The sequence below is a fragment of the Ambystoma mexicanum genome, chromosome 4q, assembly GCF_040938575.1.
Source record: "Ambystoma mexicanum isolate Mex_15411 chromosome 4q, UKY_AmexF1_1, whole genome shotgun sequence".
In the NCBI taxonomy this organism is placed as follows: domain Eukaryota; kingdom Metazoa; phylum Chordata; class Amphibia; order Caudata; family Ambystomatidae; genus Ambystoma; species Ambystoma mexicanum.
Genome location: NC_090928.1, coordinates 772,389,254 through 772,409,804, shown reverse-complemented (window position 1 = coordinate 772,409,804; position 20,551 = coordinate 772,389,254).

The window sequence follows — 20,551 nt, the reverse complement described above, 5'->3', positions numbered from 1 at the left end:
ATCATTGCATAAAATGTTGATTTTATGGTTGTAGGGATTGTTTGCAACTATTACACTGTGTAGTATATGCATGGACCTGATGGAGTGCCGACTCCTCCATTGTGTCCTGTGGGAGAAGTGCTGAAGTACTGGATGCTTACATGTGGCTACGGGTGACCTGCATGTACCTGGCCACTTCTTCACCTGCATAAATCTGTTATGTTGAGCTGGGTTTGGGCAAGGGCAACACTGTTGGGTGTATGCCAAAAAGCCTGTAGCCCATAGGCTAGTCACTGAAGAGGCTACGCTTGCTCTATAGCACGCCACCATAACGCTGACATGCTTTTTCAAATATGCATATCTCCGCTGGTGTTGATGTTGCAAAAATGCTTGTGCAGGACCTTGTAAATGTGCTTGAACAGCACAAATGACCTGATATGCGTCCGGTACCATATGGTACCTGGTTTGTTATTATTGCATGAAATGTTGCTTTTATGGTTGTGGCAATTGGTTACAATTTTTACACTGTGTAGTATATGCCTGGACCTGATGGAGTGCCGACTCATCCAGTGTGTTTTGTTGGGAGAAGTGCTGAAGTAGTGGATGCTTAGAAGTGGTTAGGGGTGACCTGCATGTTCCTGGACAATTGTTAACCTGCATAAGTCTGTTATATTGAGCTGGGTGTGCCCAAGGGAACACTGTAGCCCATAGGCCAGTGAACGAAGAGCCTAGGCCTGCTGAATAACACGCCACCATAACACTGACAAGCACCTTTAAGTATTCATGTGTCCGCTGGTGTCGACGTTGAAAACATGGTTGTGCAGGACCTTGTAGACGTGGTTGAACTGCACAAGTGCCCGATATGCGTCCGGTACCATATGGTACCACCTTGCACATTAGGGAGCCACATGGCGTTACTTGTGGTTGATATAAATTGCCTTTTGCACCACCCATCATATGTTATGTTTCTGGATTGTGGTATGTGGGAAATGTTCTATTTCATGAGGCCATTATGTTGTGCTGGGTGTAGGTAAGGGCTACAGTATTGGGAACATGGCCAAGGGTGGTAGGCCATTGGTTATGCACCCAAGAGCCTATCACTTGAGAACAGCCAGCATACCGTATTGCAGACATGTACAGTTGCCTCTGTTTATCTCAGAGGATGGTGACTTTTGAATAATGGGTGCGGAGAGCGTTTTACTCTTGGTGGAACAACCACAGTGAGGTGCTATGCATTCGCAAGCACATGCTGTAGGTAACTGCACATGTTGCAAATTAGGCTGTAATTTGGCCACAGTTACAGGTTGGGAGGTGTTTCATACACAGAAGCATGTGTGTCTTGATGTGCAGTGCTGGGATGTTCAGCACCGAATATGACAGCATTAAGCCACAACATTTCCACTGGGTGCAAGGAAATGGCATTTTTTTGCCCTCCATTGGCAATGCTGCTTTGTTTGCCATTCTGTACTCAGCATTGCGTAAAATCCTGTAGAACTGTAAGAGAAGCATTGATGTTCAGTACGTAGAAGTGTGAGGAGGAGAAGGGAACCGAAATGCATCGAAAGACATAAAAAAACAAACAAATGTGTAGGCAAGCATGTACATAACAAAAAGAGGACAAAGAAAAAGTCAAAAATAACCATTTATTTTCTGAGACAGTACTACAGTCCCAACTCATTATCCTGTTTTACATTACCCCCCAATTGTGCCAAGTGTACGGATAAGTGCACACACGAGGTGGTGGATACACTGTTAGGCATACAGGAAATAGTCCTCAAGTGCTGGGTTTGCTAGAAAGGTAGTGTAGCGGTTTGCCTGGCAGGGGGAGGTGACATGGGTCTGACATCACAGAGTCGTCAGGTAAGTAGTGCAGATTAAGTGTACATCATGCAGTTAGCTGGGGAGATGAGAAGGAACAACAGATGCGAAGAGAAAGACTGAGGTGCTTCCGGCCCCTGCGATGGTTGCCCTGAGGTGTCAAGGAGGCAGGGAGCATGTTGCAGAGGGACGGCCCAGGTGAAAAAGCACATCTACCAACAAAGGTTTTTTTGTAGAAGCGCATGACCCTGACGGAGTTGGAGACGGATGAGGGAAGAGCTTGCGAAGGCACATATATAGGGAGTTAGATTTGAAGGTATTGTGGTCCCAGGGGCCAGAAGGCCTTCTGCATAATGTATAGTCTTCTCCTTTTACAGCTTGAAGGCAGTGGGAGTTAATGGCGACATTTTAGTGCGGGACAGATACCATCCCAAGTCGAGCACTCCTCTTCCGGATGCGTTGCAGAGGGAGGAGAGTGCAAGAGGGTACATTTAAAAAGAGCCTGCTGTAATATCGCGCCTTGAAACACTTGTGTATAGGCACGCTATAAATGCCATATCATATCATATATCATATCATAGTGCAGCCTACCCAAAAGTACAGCTGTGCAGACAATGATCTTTTGGAAAGTTGTTTTCTCTCGGTACAATACCATTAATGCTGGTATTCATGCTATTTTTGTACACTTTATGTAGGAGGTGGGTTAGTGGGGAAAACATTTCGTACCATTGTGGGAGGCAAAGCAAGGAAATCCTGTGTTGATATTACACTGTCTGATATGGGTCAATGAGAACGTTGCAAGCACATGTCACTAACGTGCCACTTCATGGTAGGGGATGGGGAAAAAACAATATGCTTCTAAAGACCGTAATGGCCGCTCAGTGGCAGATACAGCGCACAGAGGTACTTAAAGCAAAGTAGTACGCAAAGTGCAGAAACATTTGTTAGTACCTTAAATTGGTGATAGTGGTTGCGCAAGTGGATGACTGTGGATGAACACATTTTTAAATCTATTACCGAAATTTCTACTGGACGTTCTGGCAAGTAACTCTACAGTAGCAGGCTGATTTTCTAACGGTACCTATGAAGTGTTGTACAGCCCAGTCAATGTTAGATGGTAGCGTCTTGGATGGAATTGGTGGAATCGTGTGTGCCCATTTACCCGTATCCAATCAGGTGGTGCTGGACAAAAGGCAGTGGAAAGGAAAGAAGGACTGGTACTGGTTTCCTGGGGTGCGACCCTCACAATACTTTGGGAACCGCACGTGTGAGAATGTGTGCTTTTTACGTTGTTATCCAATGAACATGGGAGTTTCGGAATTGTCCAATCAGGTACTGTGGGTGTGATCCACTGGAAGGGGCGTTCACACTGCTGTACATTATTCTCTGCGTAGTGAGGCTGGTTGACATGGCAAAACCTATTGTGTTTCCTATAAGTGATGCCTTTCTACTAAATCTGCACGAGTATGCCCTGGAAAGAAACTTTGATGGGAATTTCGGATTGGAAGGAGGGGTCGCATTGTGCAACGGTTTCTAGGAGCGCAGTTTCGCCGACATGGATGCACTTTGCAAAGACCTGGCAAGTTTTGGTAGAGGCGACGTGATCGCCATTCACTACGGTGGCATGCACATGGGTCACATGTCTTGTTTAGGCTTGTTCCATCGACTAAAGAGGTTGCTAAAGCTAGTGAAGAGGCTTTTCCCCACTGCAAAGGAGTTGTTTTCATTGATAACACCACAAAGAGTGTTGGACACTGATCATGGATGTTGTTCTGAGCCAGACGCAGGAATGTATCTTATCAACAGAAGCATGAATACTTTTTTGGCCGCTAATGGGATGTTCTTCTGCAACAATGATCTCATTAGTTGTGGAAATGCTGACTTTTTCCAACCAGATGGCATTTCTTTGTCACCCATTGGTAATGCTCTTTTGTTTGCCCATCTACAAGATGCGGTGAAGAGTTCAGTTTAACAATGTCTGCACAAGAAAACAGAAACATTTTTTTAAAAAATGGAAAAGAAGTTCTTCTTGTAGAAGCCTTTACAATACGCAAACTAACAAGGCTCTTTTAAGAGCCGCCCCTTATAACACACTTCCCCTACCCTGGTTTCACGTTATGCCCCCACGCTTGCACGCAGCACAAAAGCCACATCAGGACATTTTCAGGATGGCGCAGATGGAAATGGGACAATGGAGCCACAGGGATTGCGCAATAACATATCTGGGTGGGCTGTGTATGCAAATGACTATTGTACAGAACTGATACTGTTACATGCAGACCACTTCAATGTCATTGGTGGAAGCATGTGGAACTTTTTAAAAGTATGCAATGACGGTGTGCTGCAAAGAAGAAATTCGAAATGCAAGAAGAAATGTTTGTGCTTCATTTGGAGAAGGCCGTCGCCGTACTTCGGTACACGCACATGCGTATTCTCCTTTTTTCTGTAAGTTACCAATGACATTGTGACAATGGGGACTATCGCTGCTGCAGGTGTGGGTGCCACCAAGGCCTGTTAATAATTTGTGCCACTAGTGTGCATACCTAGGTACAGTGACATGGCTGGTCCTAGTTGCATATTCACTGTAGGTGAGCAGATGTGGGGCACCATTACTTGCAGGGCAAACCTATGTGCCGCACTCCGTTGCTCAGAAAAGGCACAAACATATTACACATCACTTCTACGGTGTGCCTTTTGGGCGGATTGTTGTGGAGATTTTTGACCCGGAAAGCAGCCGTACATTGTTCGGAAACATGGATGCATGTGCAATGGGACATAGCGATGTGTTTGTAAGCCTGCCCTTTCCAAAAAATACTGGGTACATTGCTGAACCCTATGCTTTGTCGCTGTCAGAGAATCCGCTCCTGTTCCCTAAATGAGGGCCCACGCGCACCGTCGGTGTGGTCGCCTGGTCACATTAGCACTGGTGTCGTAACGCAGCTCGAAAGGCAGATCTGGCGACTTAGAGGATGGCGCCTATGGAAATGGGACTGTACAGGCACAGGGATTGCCAAAGTCCTTATGTGGCCACGGTGTGTACGCAGAGGGCTGTTGTAAACAACTGATACTATCACATGCAGAACTCTTCAATGTTATTGGTGGAAGCGTGTCCAACTTTTTAAGAGGACGCAATGTTGCTGTGCTGCAAAGAAGACACTGCAAAGGGAAGAAGTAATGTTTCAGCTCCATCCAGACAAGGCTGTTGCCATCCTTGGGTACATGCACGTGCGTATATTCCCTTTCCCTGCAAGCTACCTATGACATTGAGACAATGGGGAATGTCGCTGCTGGGGGTGTGGGTGACAGGAACGGACGTTTATAATTTTCTTCACTACTATGCGTATTAAACCAGAGTGAAATGGTTGGTGGTAGTTGCAGACACACTCTAGGACACCACTTTTAGCCATTGCACCATTGCGAAAAGTGAAATACACCCAGTTGCTTCTACAAATGGTTTCAAGAAACACTCTTTTACCCCAGCCTATGCAGGCCTGTCACATGCATTTGTAGCATACTGCTGAAGAATATTCAGAGCCCCCCTGCAGTGTGTGTGTACCATGTGCTGTCTGACTGATTGTATAGAAAAGTGAGAGAAATCTTATGAAAGTCGCTAATGCAGTTTATGCAGACCCCCACCACTGTATGTGCATCTTGTGAGGTCTGAGTGAGTGTGTAGGAAAGGCAGTGCTCCCTTATTTGAGCCTCTATGCACCTTTCACAAACCCCCACTACTGTATCTGTTCCTTGTGAAATCGCATTGCCCGTGTAGGAAACTGAGTGATATATTATGTTTTATTTATTTTTTTATTTACTTATTACGATTTGTAAAGCGCACGAGCAGCCCAGGGTCGTTGAGGCGCTGTTGCATCACATTATCTTATTTACATGAACTTGTCTTAGTTACATAGGGATACTTGGCTCTTGGTAACAGTGATATAATTTCATAAAGACCTTTATACACAATCCAATCATTTAAACAATCGAAAGACACAAGAACACAATCAATGTACAAAAGAAAAGCAAATTTAAAGCATAAACTGTCCTATCAGAACACTCCTACTCACGGCCACCAAGGAAAGAGGTATCTCCTTATTTCTCTCCATCAAAGAAACATTGGATTATAAAATCCAGTCCATTCAACCAGTACAAAAAGCATTGATAAATTGTGTGGTGAAATTGTAAAACAAACTGCCAAATCATAAGTAGGCTAAATGAACATAAGACTACTTTGCACCTCCTGAAGATCCACACTTTGTGGTGAAACAATGGCAGAGGACATTTTCTTGAGTAACTAAGGATTGTGTTTTGGAATTATTTTGATGTAGATGTGTTATAATGTTTATTTACAAATTGTCCCAAAATTAACATATTTCTGCTTGTTTGCCAATAGTTGGTAAGGGAGTCAAATGTAGCTCCTGCTAACTGTTGAGTGGTAAGCTAGGCAGGCACTTCTCTGCTACAAGTAGCATGTCCATTGCTCCCAGCTCCCCTGATTTTGGAACAGTGTATTGTATGTTTGCTTATATTTTGGCCCCATTTTTGTGATGCTTACGTATTTCAATGTAATACCAAGTACACTTGTTTTTTTGTTAAAAAATGTAGGCTTTGTTACTTATAGGGTGCACCAGGAGGGATGATTATTTGCATATCTATCTGTATGGCGTGGGTGCATGCCTCAACCACATTAACGTTCCTTTGCATATGATGCACAGTGGTGATGTTACCAGATCATTGAGGCACATATACACATGCAGTACACACAAATGTCCGTTCCCACACAAATTGCCAGGTGGTGGACGACATGCAGTCATGCAGAGCCTGCTGACATCGTACAGATGCTTCCATTGTGATTGTGTGCATTCCGTAGGACACTTATCTTTTGCTTAATTGCAAGCATTGCAAGGAGGACTGTGTGCCGCTGAGTCTGAATCCCATTTCAGGAAAAAAATCATTCCACCAAAACACTTACCCACACTATCATCATTAATGTTCACTTTTGCATATTCCTACAACACATTAGGGAAGGGAAGGGAAGGGGTAGCACAATTCGATACTTAGTGTGAGAAAATGTGGTTTTGTAGAACTTGGTTGTTAGGGAAGGAAGAGATTGCGGTGTCACCGTCACGTCTCCCATGATACGATTTTTGAGGGGATGGCGGCCTGCGACATGGGCAAGGAGTATACGTGCAGGTGTGCCACAGCCATTTCATTTTGTCCAAAACATTTGTTTGCACGCAACTTATCTTAAGGGTTTATATTTCAATATCTTTATAAACCAACTACTATCTGTATATGAAGAACAGATTTGTCACGTACTAACCTCACAGATTGCACTAAGTGCTTATATGAAATGAAATTACAGTGCTAAACTTATGAAGGCAAACTATTGTTCTTAACTATTTTTATATTGTTTCATGAATAAAATATGTGATTTTAAAAAATTGGTAAACCCCTGCTTTCTATTTTACGTGGCTTGAGGTAGAGTAAGCGCCATACTTGTTGGCCTCTAATTGAGCAGACTGAGAAAGGGGTAGTTGATTTGAACTTCAATTTTGACTTCCACAACTTGTAAGGAGGCACAATTGTTCCTCATTTTTGTTGCTTTGTCTTACAGCCTCTTCTTTTTGCTATTTGCACAATTTCTTTCTTTTGCTATGCACAAATGGGGTTGTGCAAGGATTACGGCTTCTATTGCCTTGCTTTCCTTTCCAATATGTTTTCTTACGGAAAGCAGAATGTGTTTGCTGTACATGGAGGAATATATAGTACATAATGTATGCTTTCCACTACTGTGCGTACCAATGGGGTTACTGTACAAAGTCATTCTGTTATAAGGGACATTTATTTCCTGCAACTGGAAGGTGCTTGGCATTGCCGCGTTACAAAAAGACACGTTGCACATATGTCCTATTGCATACTGCAACGCATGTGCAATCATTAGAGGCTGTTCTGCTTCCTTAGTACATTGTACCGATGTTTTGTCCTAAGCTCCTGCCAGTCGTTACTCTGTCCGTTACTTCTTTGTTCCCATGTAAAGTACCAGTGCGGTACGATTGGTGAAGGGAGACGTTAATTCTGTTGTTGATGTATTCCTTTACAGTGTCTTTCTCCTGTTTGCTTTGTACGTACACAATTTCTACACCCACTACATGTTCTCTTGCCATTTTTTGCCATGCTGCTGTTTTCATATATGTTTAGCGTTTGGTAATTGGCACCACTATGTAAGAGAGCAGGTGCCTTGCTGAGGAGGTTGGATACCACCCAAAGTGCACAACCAGACGCATAGTCTGCGACTGCTGTCTGCGTCACCATACCGCCAGTAGTTTCATTATGTTGGAGTGTTCTTCTTTACAAACTAAGTATATCCTGCTAAAAACCAATGAAATTCACTGGCAAAAAACATTGTTAAAGGGACGTCATGGTTAAGTTGCACTAGCAGAAACCTATGCAATTCAATGGACAAACGTTGTTACAAGGACGTTATGGTTACAGGTAAAACAAACGAAAAAACAGAAATTCGACAGTTATGGTAAGCTAAGCAACCATAACTCGTGCCACCAGTGTGCACTGCAAAGACTAACACCCATGAAATCAAAGATGCCATCACAAATCTCATTGATGACATCACCAAATTTCGTTTTTTTTCTTCAGTTTTACCTGTAACCATAACGTCCCTTTAACGTTTTTTGCCAGTGAATATAAATATATATGTGTACATTTATGAGTTGTAATGTGAATATTTTTTCAAATTGTATTTATTTTTAAAGCTATCCTTTAAATGATCATAGTTACTTACATTTGGTTGGGGAATTTTGCAAACAAAGTTTTAAATATCAAATGTAATTGGGTTAAGGAAAAAAGGGAGAAGTATAATCATAAGGTCAGTTCGGAGGCAAAGAATAAAGTGGAAATAGATTACATGTCAAGTCATGAGGCGTCTTGAAAAGATCTGGACAAGTTCCCAGCAAAGATAAGTACCCCAACGTTACAATGTTTGCTTTCACAAGCCTCCCTAATTTTCATTTAAATGGGTGATGCTCACGATAATGAGACACTTTTAAATAATGAGGGCTATTATACCAGGAAGAAACCAGGTCAGCCATTACACAGTACCTTCAGTTCAGCAGATGGCTACCTTCCTGCAACTGCACACTGCTTACGAAATAGGAACTAGAGAATAACACCTGTGTCTCCGCTTCTCCCGACATACAATAGCGAGGCACTCCTTGGGGGGAGACGTACTCCCTGCTCATTCCCTCTTAATTTCCTTGAAATAATTTCGCATGGTGAATTAGAAACAATGCATTATATGTTAGATGAAGTATGTAAAAACGAATACCCATCGCCGTTGTGTTATCAATTGGCAAAATACAGTCCTTCACAATCCCTAAAACATTATATAGGAAAGAACATTGAGTGTCTTTTTCCTGTGAAGAGGGTAAAAGATATCCTTTCTAGAATGGCTGCTTCTACTGTTTCTACTTCCTAGTTTCAGAGAAGTCACTGAGTGCGCCCTTTAAGCCTCTCTGTGGCGCAAACAGAGTTTCTTTCTGTATTTCCTTAATTGTCATATCAGCTGCAACTAATAACCCATCCCGCCACACCTTGGCTAAACATCCAATGTTGACCATGTGACCTGGTCTTTTAAATGAGGCTGACACCGTGTCCATATGGCGGATGCACTGTGGGTGTGTTGGCGGATGCACTGTGGGTGTGTTGGCGGATGCACTGTGGGTGTGGTGTGGCCTCTGCTGGAGAAAGCACAGGCCCGGAAGCCATAAATCATATTTCCCGCTGGGAATCTTACAATCCAGCTGACCAATGGTCTTCTGTCCATCCTATTGACCCTAACGTGACCCCCATCCCCATGTCATTGCTTTCCCACTGCCACGCCCCACGTTCAGCCAGCTGACCTGCAAGGCACCTTCATTGGTTATGCTTTGGGCACCACCTAATTCATTTTGGGCTAGCCGGCAAATAGGAATGTGCCGACCAAACATTGAGATGCTGGTTGCCAAACACAAGCATGCCTCCCATTTCATCTAACTAATAGCAGACCTTATAAACTTTCCCATACCAGCGGCTTGCTAGCAGATTTCATTAGGGCCAACCCAGCATGCTGCTTCTTTGGCATTCCAGTTGGGAAAGCTTTAGCAGTTCTGCCCTTCACCTTCCAGCGTGATCACCTTTTAGGAAATGGCAAGGTGATAATCCAGGGCATGCACTTCAACCTAACCTCACATCAAAGCTGTCATGTCCCCATGAAACCCTCATGCTCCCCAGTTTCCCGCCAACTCAATACCACCCCAGGCAGGGTGTCGATGGTGCCCTCCATGCATACTTCCCGACTAATGTAGAACCATGCCATAGGCAAACCCAAGACACTGGTTAAGCTTCTGCGAAAGACTATGCCATCACTCTGCCAGACCCATAACTGCACTTGAGCAATAGCTATATATGTCATGACACGCAGCACCAAAACTGTCCACCCCGGTAATCCACATCCAGTTCCCTGGGCACCGACCCGACAGCGACAGTACTGACTTACAGCTTGCCACTTGAAACCTGGTGGCCTCTTCAAATCTGGAGAGCTTAATCTCGGGAGGATAGCTCAGGGGCAACGTGCTCGCCTTGGAAGCAAGACAGTGTGGAGCAACACAGATTCGATTCCCGGGTCCGCGCATAGAAACCTCTGGGTATTAAGCGTTTTATAAATAACCAAATACAATCAACCCAACAACTTTTGCACCCACTCTGTCACACTGGTGGCACTTACCACCCAGCCAAAGCAAAGCCCAGGCTTTTGTGGCATCCAAACTACCTGTCACAGAATCAATGATCCCTTTACCAGCATACTCCTAAATACTCAAGCAGAAGCCAAAACACCTTGTAAGACTATTCCCGTCACCACTTAGTGCTACAGAAACACGAGTCGCCAAACCTTCCCTCCACTACCCTATGCCCCATCCACCGAAAGAACGTGCAAGTATGTTGAGGGGCACGGTGGCACTTGTGCAAGGAGCTCAGCTATTCGATCTGAGGTCTGGAAGCTAGCGGTTGGAACCATAAGTAACCACATACCCCTTAGTACCCGCAATGTGCAAGCACATGTGCTAAAATCTTTTTCTAATTGAAAAAATTGAAAAGTAAACTTACCTCTGCTTTTTCCAACAGCACTGGTTCTTCTGAAGTCTGGTTTCTGTGTTAATGGCATCATTAGCTTCCGCTTCTACACATCGCGGTTGCTATAATGGTGTTATTATCCCTGGTGGCGGGCCAACCTTTCCAGTAATGCCAACTGCATTAAGGGATCGGTGGCGGGCTGTTTCATTAATGCCTCAATAACACCGGCAAGAATTTTAAGGAGTGCATCATGGAAATAGGCCAGTTTAGATATACTGATATTAGCAGACCCGCAGATGTAGACTTAAGCTAGCATAATGTTGGGATGCACACCCAACTCCCCGGTCCCCCCAGATGGTTAAGCTTGAGAACAATATGGTGGGGGTGCTTTGAAAATAATGAGACGCGGTGGAAGGGGGCAGGAGGGAGATGCACACGAGGGTCGACGGGACGCAGGAGTGTGTAGGAGTTGTAGAAGTTAGCAGTTATTGAGCAGCGGAACATACCAAACCACCGCCATTTTTGGAGCTCGACCCAGTGCCATGGTGAAATAGATCGAGGCCTTAGCAGTAGCGCCCATTCCAATTCCCGTTCTAATCCCAGGCAGTAGGCGAGACAGTCATTTTATCCAGTAAGACACAACCCTCCATTGTTTCACACTGCACGCCCATGTAATTTGAAAGAAATGCGAACAGCAAAGCCCGGGTTGGTTTGCACCTGCCACTGAAGGACAATCCCATGGGAGGCAGGGCAGAAGTCTGGAGCTGCCAAAATATCCATCCGAGATTTAAAGGCCCTGTGCCCCATGACCTACAGTCGGTCTATTTGAACTACCAGATGCTCACTATCAGAACCTCTAAATCCCTCAATGTTCGATTGATTAGTGTTTCCACAGAGGGCAGTCCATGGAGGGCGCAGATGCCAAGGGGGGAGCACAAGCAGGAGGCCCTGCGATTTGTAGTGAGAGGTGCGCGGGGTGAGAGTAAAACATTTAGGCCAACGATGGGGAGGCATGCAGGGGTGCCAGAGTGTCTGGGATCGAACGAAGCTCTTCGCATGTCAGAGAGCTATTTTGACCTCGAGAGTATCCACTGAACTTATGTCTAATTAACAGGTGCACATCACACGGTTAATATGTGGGATGAGGCGTCTTCTCAAACTAGCACACCAATTGTGTTGTGAGGGCCAAAGGTCAGCAAGACAGAAGACCACGTGGAAGAAGACCGACACAAGAAACTGTATCCAATCATTTGGTGTTTGCTTAAGCACAGACTATTTTGCATATAGGGGACCACCAATGAGGAGGATGAGATAATACTGCATATTGTTTGCATCACGAGTGACGCTGCTGCCCTTTAACATTTCTTGTTTTGCTTTGAACAAACCAGTGCGCTCCGTGGCAGTAGGGATTAAATGCCCCTGCTGGTATGTATTTTCTTTTATGAGAATTAAAGCCTTGCTATGCTTGCAAAAGGTGTATTGATCTTTTTCCCTAGAGGGTTGCATTTCTTCCTTGTCTGGTTGTCTGGAGGTCCATGCTACAAATTCGGCAACTCCAACATGATCCCAGATTTTCTGCAGAGACAGAGGATTCCTGCACGCACATCTGGAGGGGCCGCGCCCACCTGCAGAAATCAGTCCCTTGTGCACAACCTGAAGTGGTTTACAGGAGCCGTTTTGCCAGAATTCCAGTCTGTTCTTTGGAGTGGGGCGCAGCTCCCAGATGGTGCATGCCGTTGATGGGACCCTGTAAAGGAGGAATTTGGGAGAGCGTACAGATGTAAGTTCACCTTTTGCAGGAGAAAACAACGTGGGGCGGGAGAAACTGGGGGAGGAGTGTGGCTATGATTATTGAAGAGTGTGGAAGAATGAGGTGATTGGTGTACGTGGGTGTGTGGAACGATCAAGTGGCGGTTTGCTTTTATTATTATTATTATTATTATTATTATTATTATTATTATTATTATTATTATTATTATTATTATTGTGGAATAAGAAGATACATGAGTTACAGAATTGTTCTGGATGAGGGGAAGAAGGCAGTGCTGTATTTTAAGGAGACAACCTAAGAGAAGAATGGTAGAGGCTCCAAATATTTAGAGGGACTGGGATCTCCTCATCTGATATAAAGGGGGGCGGAGGGGTGGAACAATACATACATACATAGAATGTGTTTTTGTTGATGTTGTTTTTGTTTTAGGTGGGATCGAGGAAAGGTCCTTGGTAATGATGATGTGGTGTAGTGTATATGAGTGTGGTGGAAGGTGAGGGACATGTTGATTTAAGGAGTAAGGGAGGAATGGACAATTGTATTAAAGGTGACTGGGGGGGCGACAAGAAAGTAAAAGGAGGCCGCTGGGTCACCCTCTGACAGACAGGCAGAATTTTTAGGGTTAAAATAGAGGGAGAAGGCGGTACCGTAAATGGCGCTGACCACTCCGTTAGAATATTTGGGTGTCGCTTTACCACTATATAAAGATAAAATATTGAAATATCATAAGAAGTGGCTGGCTGAGGCATGGGAAGGGCTGTTTCAATCGTGGCCCGAGCAGACAAATAACAAAGTAATATTGGGGAACATGTATACGTTCTTAGTATCTGAATACAAGTGTAAAAAGCTTCAAAAGAGGAAGGAAGTGTTAGAGTTGTTGAAGATGGTAGAAGACTTAGAAGATGTCACTCCAAGCCAGGTGAAGTCATCTGCAGGAACGTCAACAATAGAGAGTCAGACTCTTCCCCACTGGGGATCGATTACTCCACCTTATCTAGACCAGATGCAGAAAACCAGAGGCCCATAAACACACCACCATATCCGTTAGCGTATTATCCCACCCGTGCTAGCTTAGGATACACCAACCCAATGTAAGTCACCCCGTCTACCACTGCCATGACCCTACCATCATCACTGGTCCAATATCAAAATATTTCCATTCCCATGCCATTTTCGACAGCGAGAGAAAATGAAAGGGCAAGTATTGATATGAAACCCCAGAAAGAGCTAGAAGAGGCTTTAAAGGCAGCAAAGGAAGAATTAGCTTGATTGAGAATAGAGAAGAGGGAGGGACAGAAAGGGATGTGTACGATTTGGGCGTGGCACAATTGTTTGCGGCTGAATTGACTGTGAACTTTAGATTATGGAACAGTGAGGTCAGAAGATGAGATGTGTGGGGCCCCAGGAGAGGAGAAGTGGGATACGGTGGACAAGGTGGGAGAAGAAGAGGACTCACCTGTAATATCACCATTTGTGGAAAGCTTATTGGGGCCTGATTAAGGGACAGATACAGGCATATAACACTGGCCAAAGGGAAGGCTCTGGAAAAGAAGATGAGGAAATTGATTGAGGTACAGTTCCCTTTATTGTATAAGGAAACAGGAAGGGCTCAGTATATTTCGTGCCCACACAACAACATAAAAACAAATTAATAAAATATTTACCATCTCTCACTACAGAGGCGCAGAAACTGATCTATGCCTTTGAGAACCAAACGGCCGGTGTTACCTTGGCTGTTGGTGATTTGAAGAGCTTATTTGTTGCTATATTGGGAGATCAGGCTGTAGATATTTGGGTAAAAGCAGGGTACCTGGGTGTGCAATTGGGGGATGATATTCACAAAGGCGCCCATTTTAATCATATTAGGGCACATGTGTGGGCTGCCTTGCGCTGTGCCTATCCCGATAGGCCCGATCTCCAATCCATCATGCAACGCACAATGAGAGATGATGAGGACCCTGGCCAGTATATTTGTAGTTAAGAAGGGGCATCCCAAGGAGGTTCAAAAGGCACTTCACAAAAAAGTAGGCATAGAAGCAAAGGGGTGGGCTGGGATACAGTCTATAATTATACATCAATGTAAACAGTTGAGACAGAGGAAGAAAAACTGGTACAAAAGAAACTAGCAAAGATATCAGTGGAAGGGCCTATGATAGCAACATTACATGATTCACAGACAGAGACAAGGGCACTTCAAGCAGATGTGAGACCTGCCCCCACATGGACAGGTGGGTATGACTGGAACGTTGGGTTTCAGCCTCAATATCAAGGATGGCTCTAGGGAGGATATTCACAGGGAAAAGGGGGATTTACAGGCCCGAGAGGAGGAAGGGGAGGATTCAGAGAATGGGTCCAAGGGGGGGAAATATGGGTCAATGTTGGACATGTGAGAAAATGGTAAATTTTTCACAGGAATGTAGAAGCAGGATTGGTGGGGAGTTACAATCAAATTCCCCTATATGCTCCAGGAGCAGCCCCCTATCAATTGCCCTATGTCCCCGGTCCTACCGGGTTCCGAACGGAGCACAAACACCTACTCAAGCAGCCCCGCTTCCAACCTTCCCACAGCTGCAAGCACAACTCCCCAACAGTCAGACAGCGTACACTGCCCCCCGAACCCACTCGGCCCTTTGCAGGTGCCACAAATACCCAATAGTAACGCGGTTCCGAGTGTCACAGTTACACACTATCAGTGAGGGAGTGTGCTGGCACACAGAGAGTTCTTGCGTGCCCAGTCATGTTTGTCACTGCTGACCCAGAAGTGAAACCCTTGGTGCACGTGGAGCTAGGAGACAAACCTTTTCATCTTTAAGGTGTACACAGGAACCACCAACTCATGCATTAAGGAGGTACGTTTTCCATTATCAAGTGAGATCCTGGACAGGCAAGGCTTCTCTGGGGCAGTGGGAGGCAAGACAGCGCAAGCTCCCTTGTTGGTCTCGGAAACCTCCCCTCAACCTGTTGGGACGAGATGTGCTCAGTAAATTGAACATGATCATCTCGTTTACTGAAAGAGGGGTTGTGTGTTCTAACCCGGGGATGTGCCATATAAGACCTATGGAGGCGTTCCAGTACACCCAGACATGTTTATTTATTGAGTGATATGCTGCTGAATGCAATCCCTGACATAGGAAATGGATGTTGGAGCATTCCCTCCGATTTCATTTTCAGGCCTGCGCTGCCCAAAGAACACATTGCAGGGACGATTATCATGTTGGATATTGAAGGAGTGTCAGTGTCAAAAACCAGAATTGTTTAACTAGCAGTAGACCCTGAGGGAGCATGGTGGCGTACAGTGTTATGTATTGACCTGACGAAGCCGCTAAAGGAATTGACTGACTCTGATTTGTCTGAAGACAGGGATGATGAGGGGGAAATAGTACTAGCTATATGTGTTCCCTGTGAAATAATGGTCCAATATCGGCAGATCCAATGTCCCATGTGTCCCATGTCCCATGTGTATGTCAGAAAGGGTTACCTTATTTACCCCAAAAGACTTGCCACAGATTCTGGATGTTTTATAGACCAATCTCCATGATGTAGTAGTGTTGCCCCAGTACAAATTATACTAAAGCAGTACTGCCCCGAGTGAAGCAGTATCCACTGTCAAAGGAAGTAGAGGAAGGAATAAATGACACCATTAATGCACTTTTACAACACTTTTACAACAATGGATTATTGTACCTTTTAACTCACCCTGCAATACGGCCAAATACACTATTAAAAAATCAGAAGGGTCCAGATAGAGAATGATTCAGGACTTGCACCCTCTGAATGACATAGTACAAGCAGAATTTCAAGTTGTCCCAAACCCTGCAACAATACTATGCGACATACCCACAACAGCCACCCACTGCTATTGACTTGAAGAATTCATTCTTTTCAGTACCCTTGCACCCAGATTGCCAGTATCGCTCAGCGTTTACCCATGGCGGGAGGAGATTCCAACATACAAGTTTGCCTTAGGGGTATTGTGAAGCCCCCAGTATTTTTAATAGGGTGCTACACGCAGACCTGGGGAATATTGTTATGTTGCACCTTCTTCAGACTTCTAATGTTACTTGAAAGTTCTTTATTGTAAGTTACATGAGCTGTTAAGCATAGAGAAACCACCGGGTCCCATCACCCAGGTTCAACTGACAGCAATGGAACTCTGGAGCACATCTCTCAGGCAAACATTCCTAGCGCTCTCACAGTGTTCCATGCCAATTCATGCTAATGCACTAAGCAACATCATAACACATCTCCTCCCTTTCCAATGGCAACCAATCATGAGATGTCCACCACACTCGCACCCCTCCTTAACACAGACAACCCTAACAAGGAAAAGCGCTGTGATGAAGGACAAACTGAACACTTCCATCGTATGCATACCTCTCCTTACATGACACCACCAGGAAAGCAACACCCATGCCAAGGTAAACTTTCAAGGAAGTGTTCATTCCGGAAACATATGCCAAAGACATTCGCAACTTTTAGAGATGATGCCACTCAAAATATCTAGGGCACCACCACTGACCACCATAGTGACAGTCACCCGCAAACATTCTAAGGTGCTACCACCTCGCACCTTGTGTCACTCAAACACACACAAACAATCGGAGGCCCTACCTCCCTTTACTTAGTGGCATTCACACACACACTAGAAGTCGCTACTTCCTAACATTTTGTGGAACTCACCTACAACTCACGGAGTCGCTACCTCCTTACACATTGCGGCACTCACCCACAACAGGGAGTCGCTACCTCCTTACACATTGTGGCACTCATCCACACAGAAGGAGTCGCTACCTCCTTACAGCTTGTGGTACTCACCCACAAACATATGGAGGAACTCCACAACCATGGACACTTCCACATCCACTGACCATACAATTTTACAGCAGTAATGACAACACAGGCACTTTAACTTCTTAAGAATCCATCTTGCTACTTGCAACGTACCCTGAAATGCCTCAAAGGGGTTAACTCTAGCCACTCTCACACTCTGTGCATATTTAGGAAGTCCAAATTAGTCCTTTTCCTAAAAATCTCAAATGAGTTACTCTAACCACTCTCACAGTAAATGTTCTCTCTGGAAAAATATGCCAAAGAAATTTTGCATCTTTTAGAGATGATGCAACTCAAAATATCTAGGGCGACACCACTGACCACCATAGTGACAGTCACCCACAAACATTCAAAGGCACTACCACCCTACACCTTGTGGCACTCACCCACACACTAGGAGTCGCTACCTCCTAACACTTTGTAGGACTCACCCACAAAACACGGATTCGCTTCCTCCTTATACTTTGTGGCACTCACCCACAACACACAGAGTCGCTACCTCCTAACACTTTGTGGCACTCACCCACACACTTGGCGTCGCTACCTCCTAACACTTTGTGGCACTCACCAACACACTGGGAGTCGCTACCTCCTTACACTTTGTGGAACTCACCTTAGTATTCCTCGTCTCCAATGTTAAGTTGCACCTTCTTCAGACTGTTTATGTTACTTGTAAGTTCTTTATTGTAAGTTACATGAGCTGTTAAGCATAGAGAAACCACTGGGTCCCATCACCCAGGCTCAACTGACAGCAATGGAACTCTGGAGCACATCCCTCAGGCAAACATTACAAACACTCTCACAGTGTTTCATGCCAACTCATACTAATGCACTAAGCAACATCATAACAAATATAAACTTGCCCAGTACCCTTATCCAGTATGTGGATGATTTGTTAGCATGCAGTACAAATGAGCATCAGTGCAGAACAGATTCTATCATTCTTTTGCAATTATTGGCTGACAAAGAGTTCAAGGTGGGAGAGCTAAATTACAGTTTTGCCACCAGGAGTTTTTATACCTAGGTCTGCTCATTTCTGTTCACAGGAAGAGGATAACACCTGAATGGGCAGCTATTATGCGCAGCACACCTCAGCCTATGGCAGTAAAAGACATGTAGACATTCCTGGGGCTATATAACGACTGCAGGGTCTGGATTTTTGACTACACCACTTACACACAAATGTTGCTGCAGGTGATTAAAGAGGCCCAAAAGGCTAAATGTACCATCACATGGACAGAATACATGCTCACTAGCTTTAAGGAGCTGAAGGAAGTGATTACCACAGCCCCAGTGTTAGCTACACCCAAGACGTCTACGTCTTTTCCCACTCTGATGGCCAGATGATGACAGCTGTATTGACACAAAAGAGCACAATGGGCAACAATCCTTTGGCTTATTATAGTGGGATGCTGGACTTGTTCATGCAGGGCCAGTTCCCATGCAAACAAGCACTTGCTGCAACTACATTTGCCATAGAGAAGTCTGCGACAATTATCCTGGGGTGTTCAGTGATGCTATATGTTGAGCATGCAGTTTTTGTCATTCTAGAAAGATCTAAATCCACATTGACTCTGCAGAGAGCATCAGCGTATGATGTAATAATGTCTATCCGCAATATTCACCAAGTACGATGCAAAACATGAACCCTGCAACCTTTCTGACTGAGCCTATTACTGAAGACAATAAAGTACATGACTGTGCCACTTATGTGGGACCAGACGATGACACCCCAAAAGGCACATGACTATGCTTGGGTGAGGGAGAGGTGCTTTTTTTTGATGGGTCAGCAACAATTGACCAAGAGACAGGGAGACGGCATACGGGAGAAGCTGTGGTTCGCCTAGTAGATGAAGAGTATGAGACATTAGTACAGAAACGGTTGCTCATGCATTATTCGGCCCAGGCAGTTGAAAGCACTGCATTTATAGAGGCTTTGAATGCATCTCAGGGGTGCAGAGTGATGATTTACTCTGATTTGGCATACATCACTACTACGTAACATTCTGGATTGGCTCGTTGGAAAAGGAGGCGATTCAAAAGAGCACATGGGTGCGTAGCCGCCGACGAAACAAGATGGCCGCATGATCACTGAGCTCTGGGACAGAGATTTCACAAAAGGCTATTTTCGGCACATTACTGGATGATGAGCTTACAATTTCCTTAATGAAATGTCTCCAAAAGGAACCGAAACGCATCAGTGTAATCCCTGATTTCGCCCGTGGCTGACACTCGATGTGCTGGAGAGGTGTACATTACCAGAGACCGGTATTCTCCTCTGAGGGATTATGTGGAGCTGTGTCGGCTCAAAGTGTGCAATAGTGCCCATGTGGCAATGCGCTCAAGAATCAGTGCTGGATTAAACCCTGTGGAGGACCCTAGGCAGTCAAAATGTCAGAGGCTCCTCTTGCAAATTATCTGCTAATACGTTTTTAATTTTTGGCACTGCTTTATTTGGATTTGTTGTTGCAGGGCCCCTAAAAGGAGTGGGGCCATAGGCTGTTGCCTACTTGGCCTAATGGATAATCCAGCACTGTCAAGACTATATATGCATATAGCATTGCCCTCAGCTGGCCGAGAGCTGCTCCTCAACTCCGCTATGCCGCTTCTTCATTCCTACCTTAATCCGACACAGTGACACAAGCAGAACGGTGCCCTCTGAGGTAATTAAACAGTGTCACGTGCAACGTGATAACATGGCTTCATGAAATCTTGTGGGCCTCTCTTGCCTGACATTCAGTGACTGGCACTGGTAGTACACAATTTTAATTCAGCATGTTGCTATTACACTCAAACAGTCATATTTGAAAGTATATTCTCAGGTTACTGACGATAAATAGCTTCTTGTTTAAATAACATTTTCTTTTATTTATTTACTTATTAATGGCTATGCAAAAATGTGTTAATCCTCCTGGAGATTTGCTTTCTTTCAACAAAGGCATGGCCATTTATTTGCAAGAACTCTCTTCTATCCAATCACTTTTCTTCCAGCAGCAATTGTTCTCCACCACTCTTAGCATGCCTATTAAG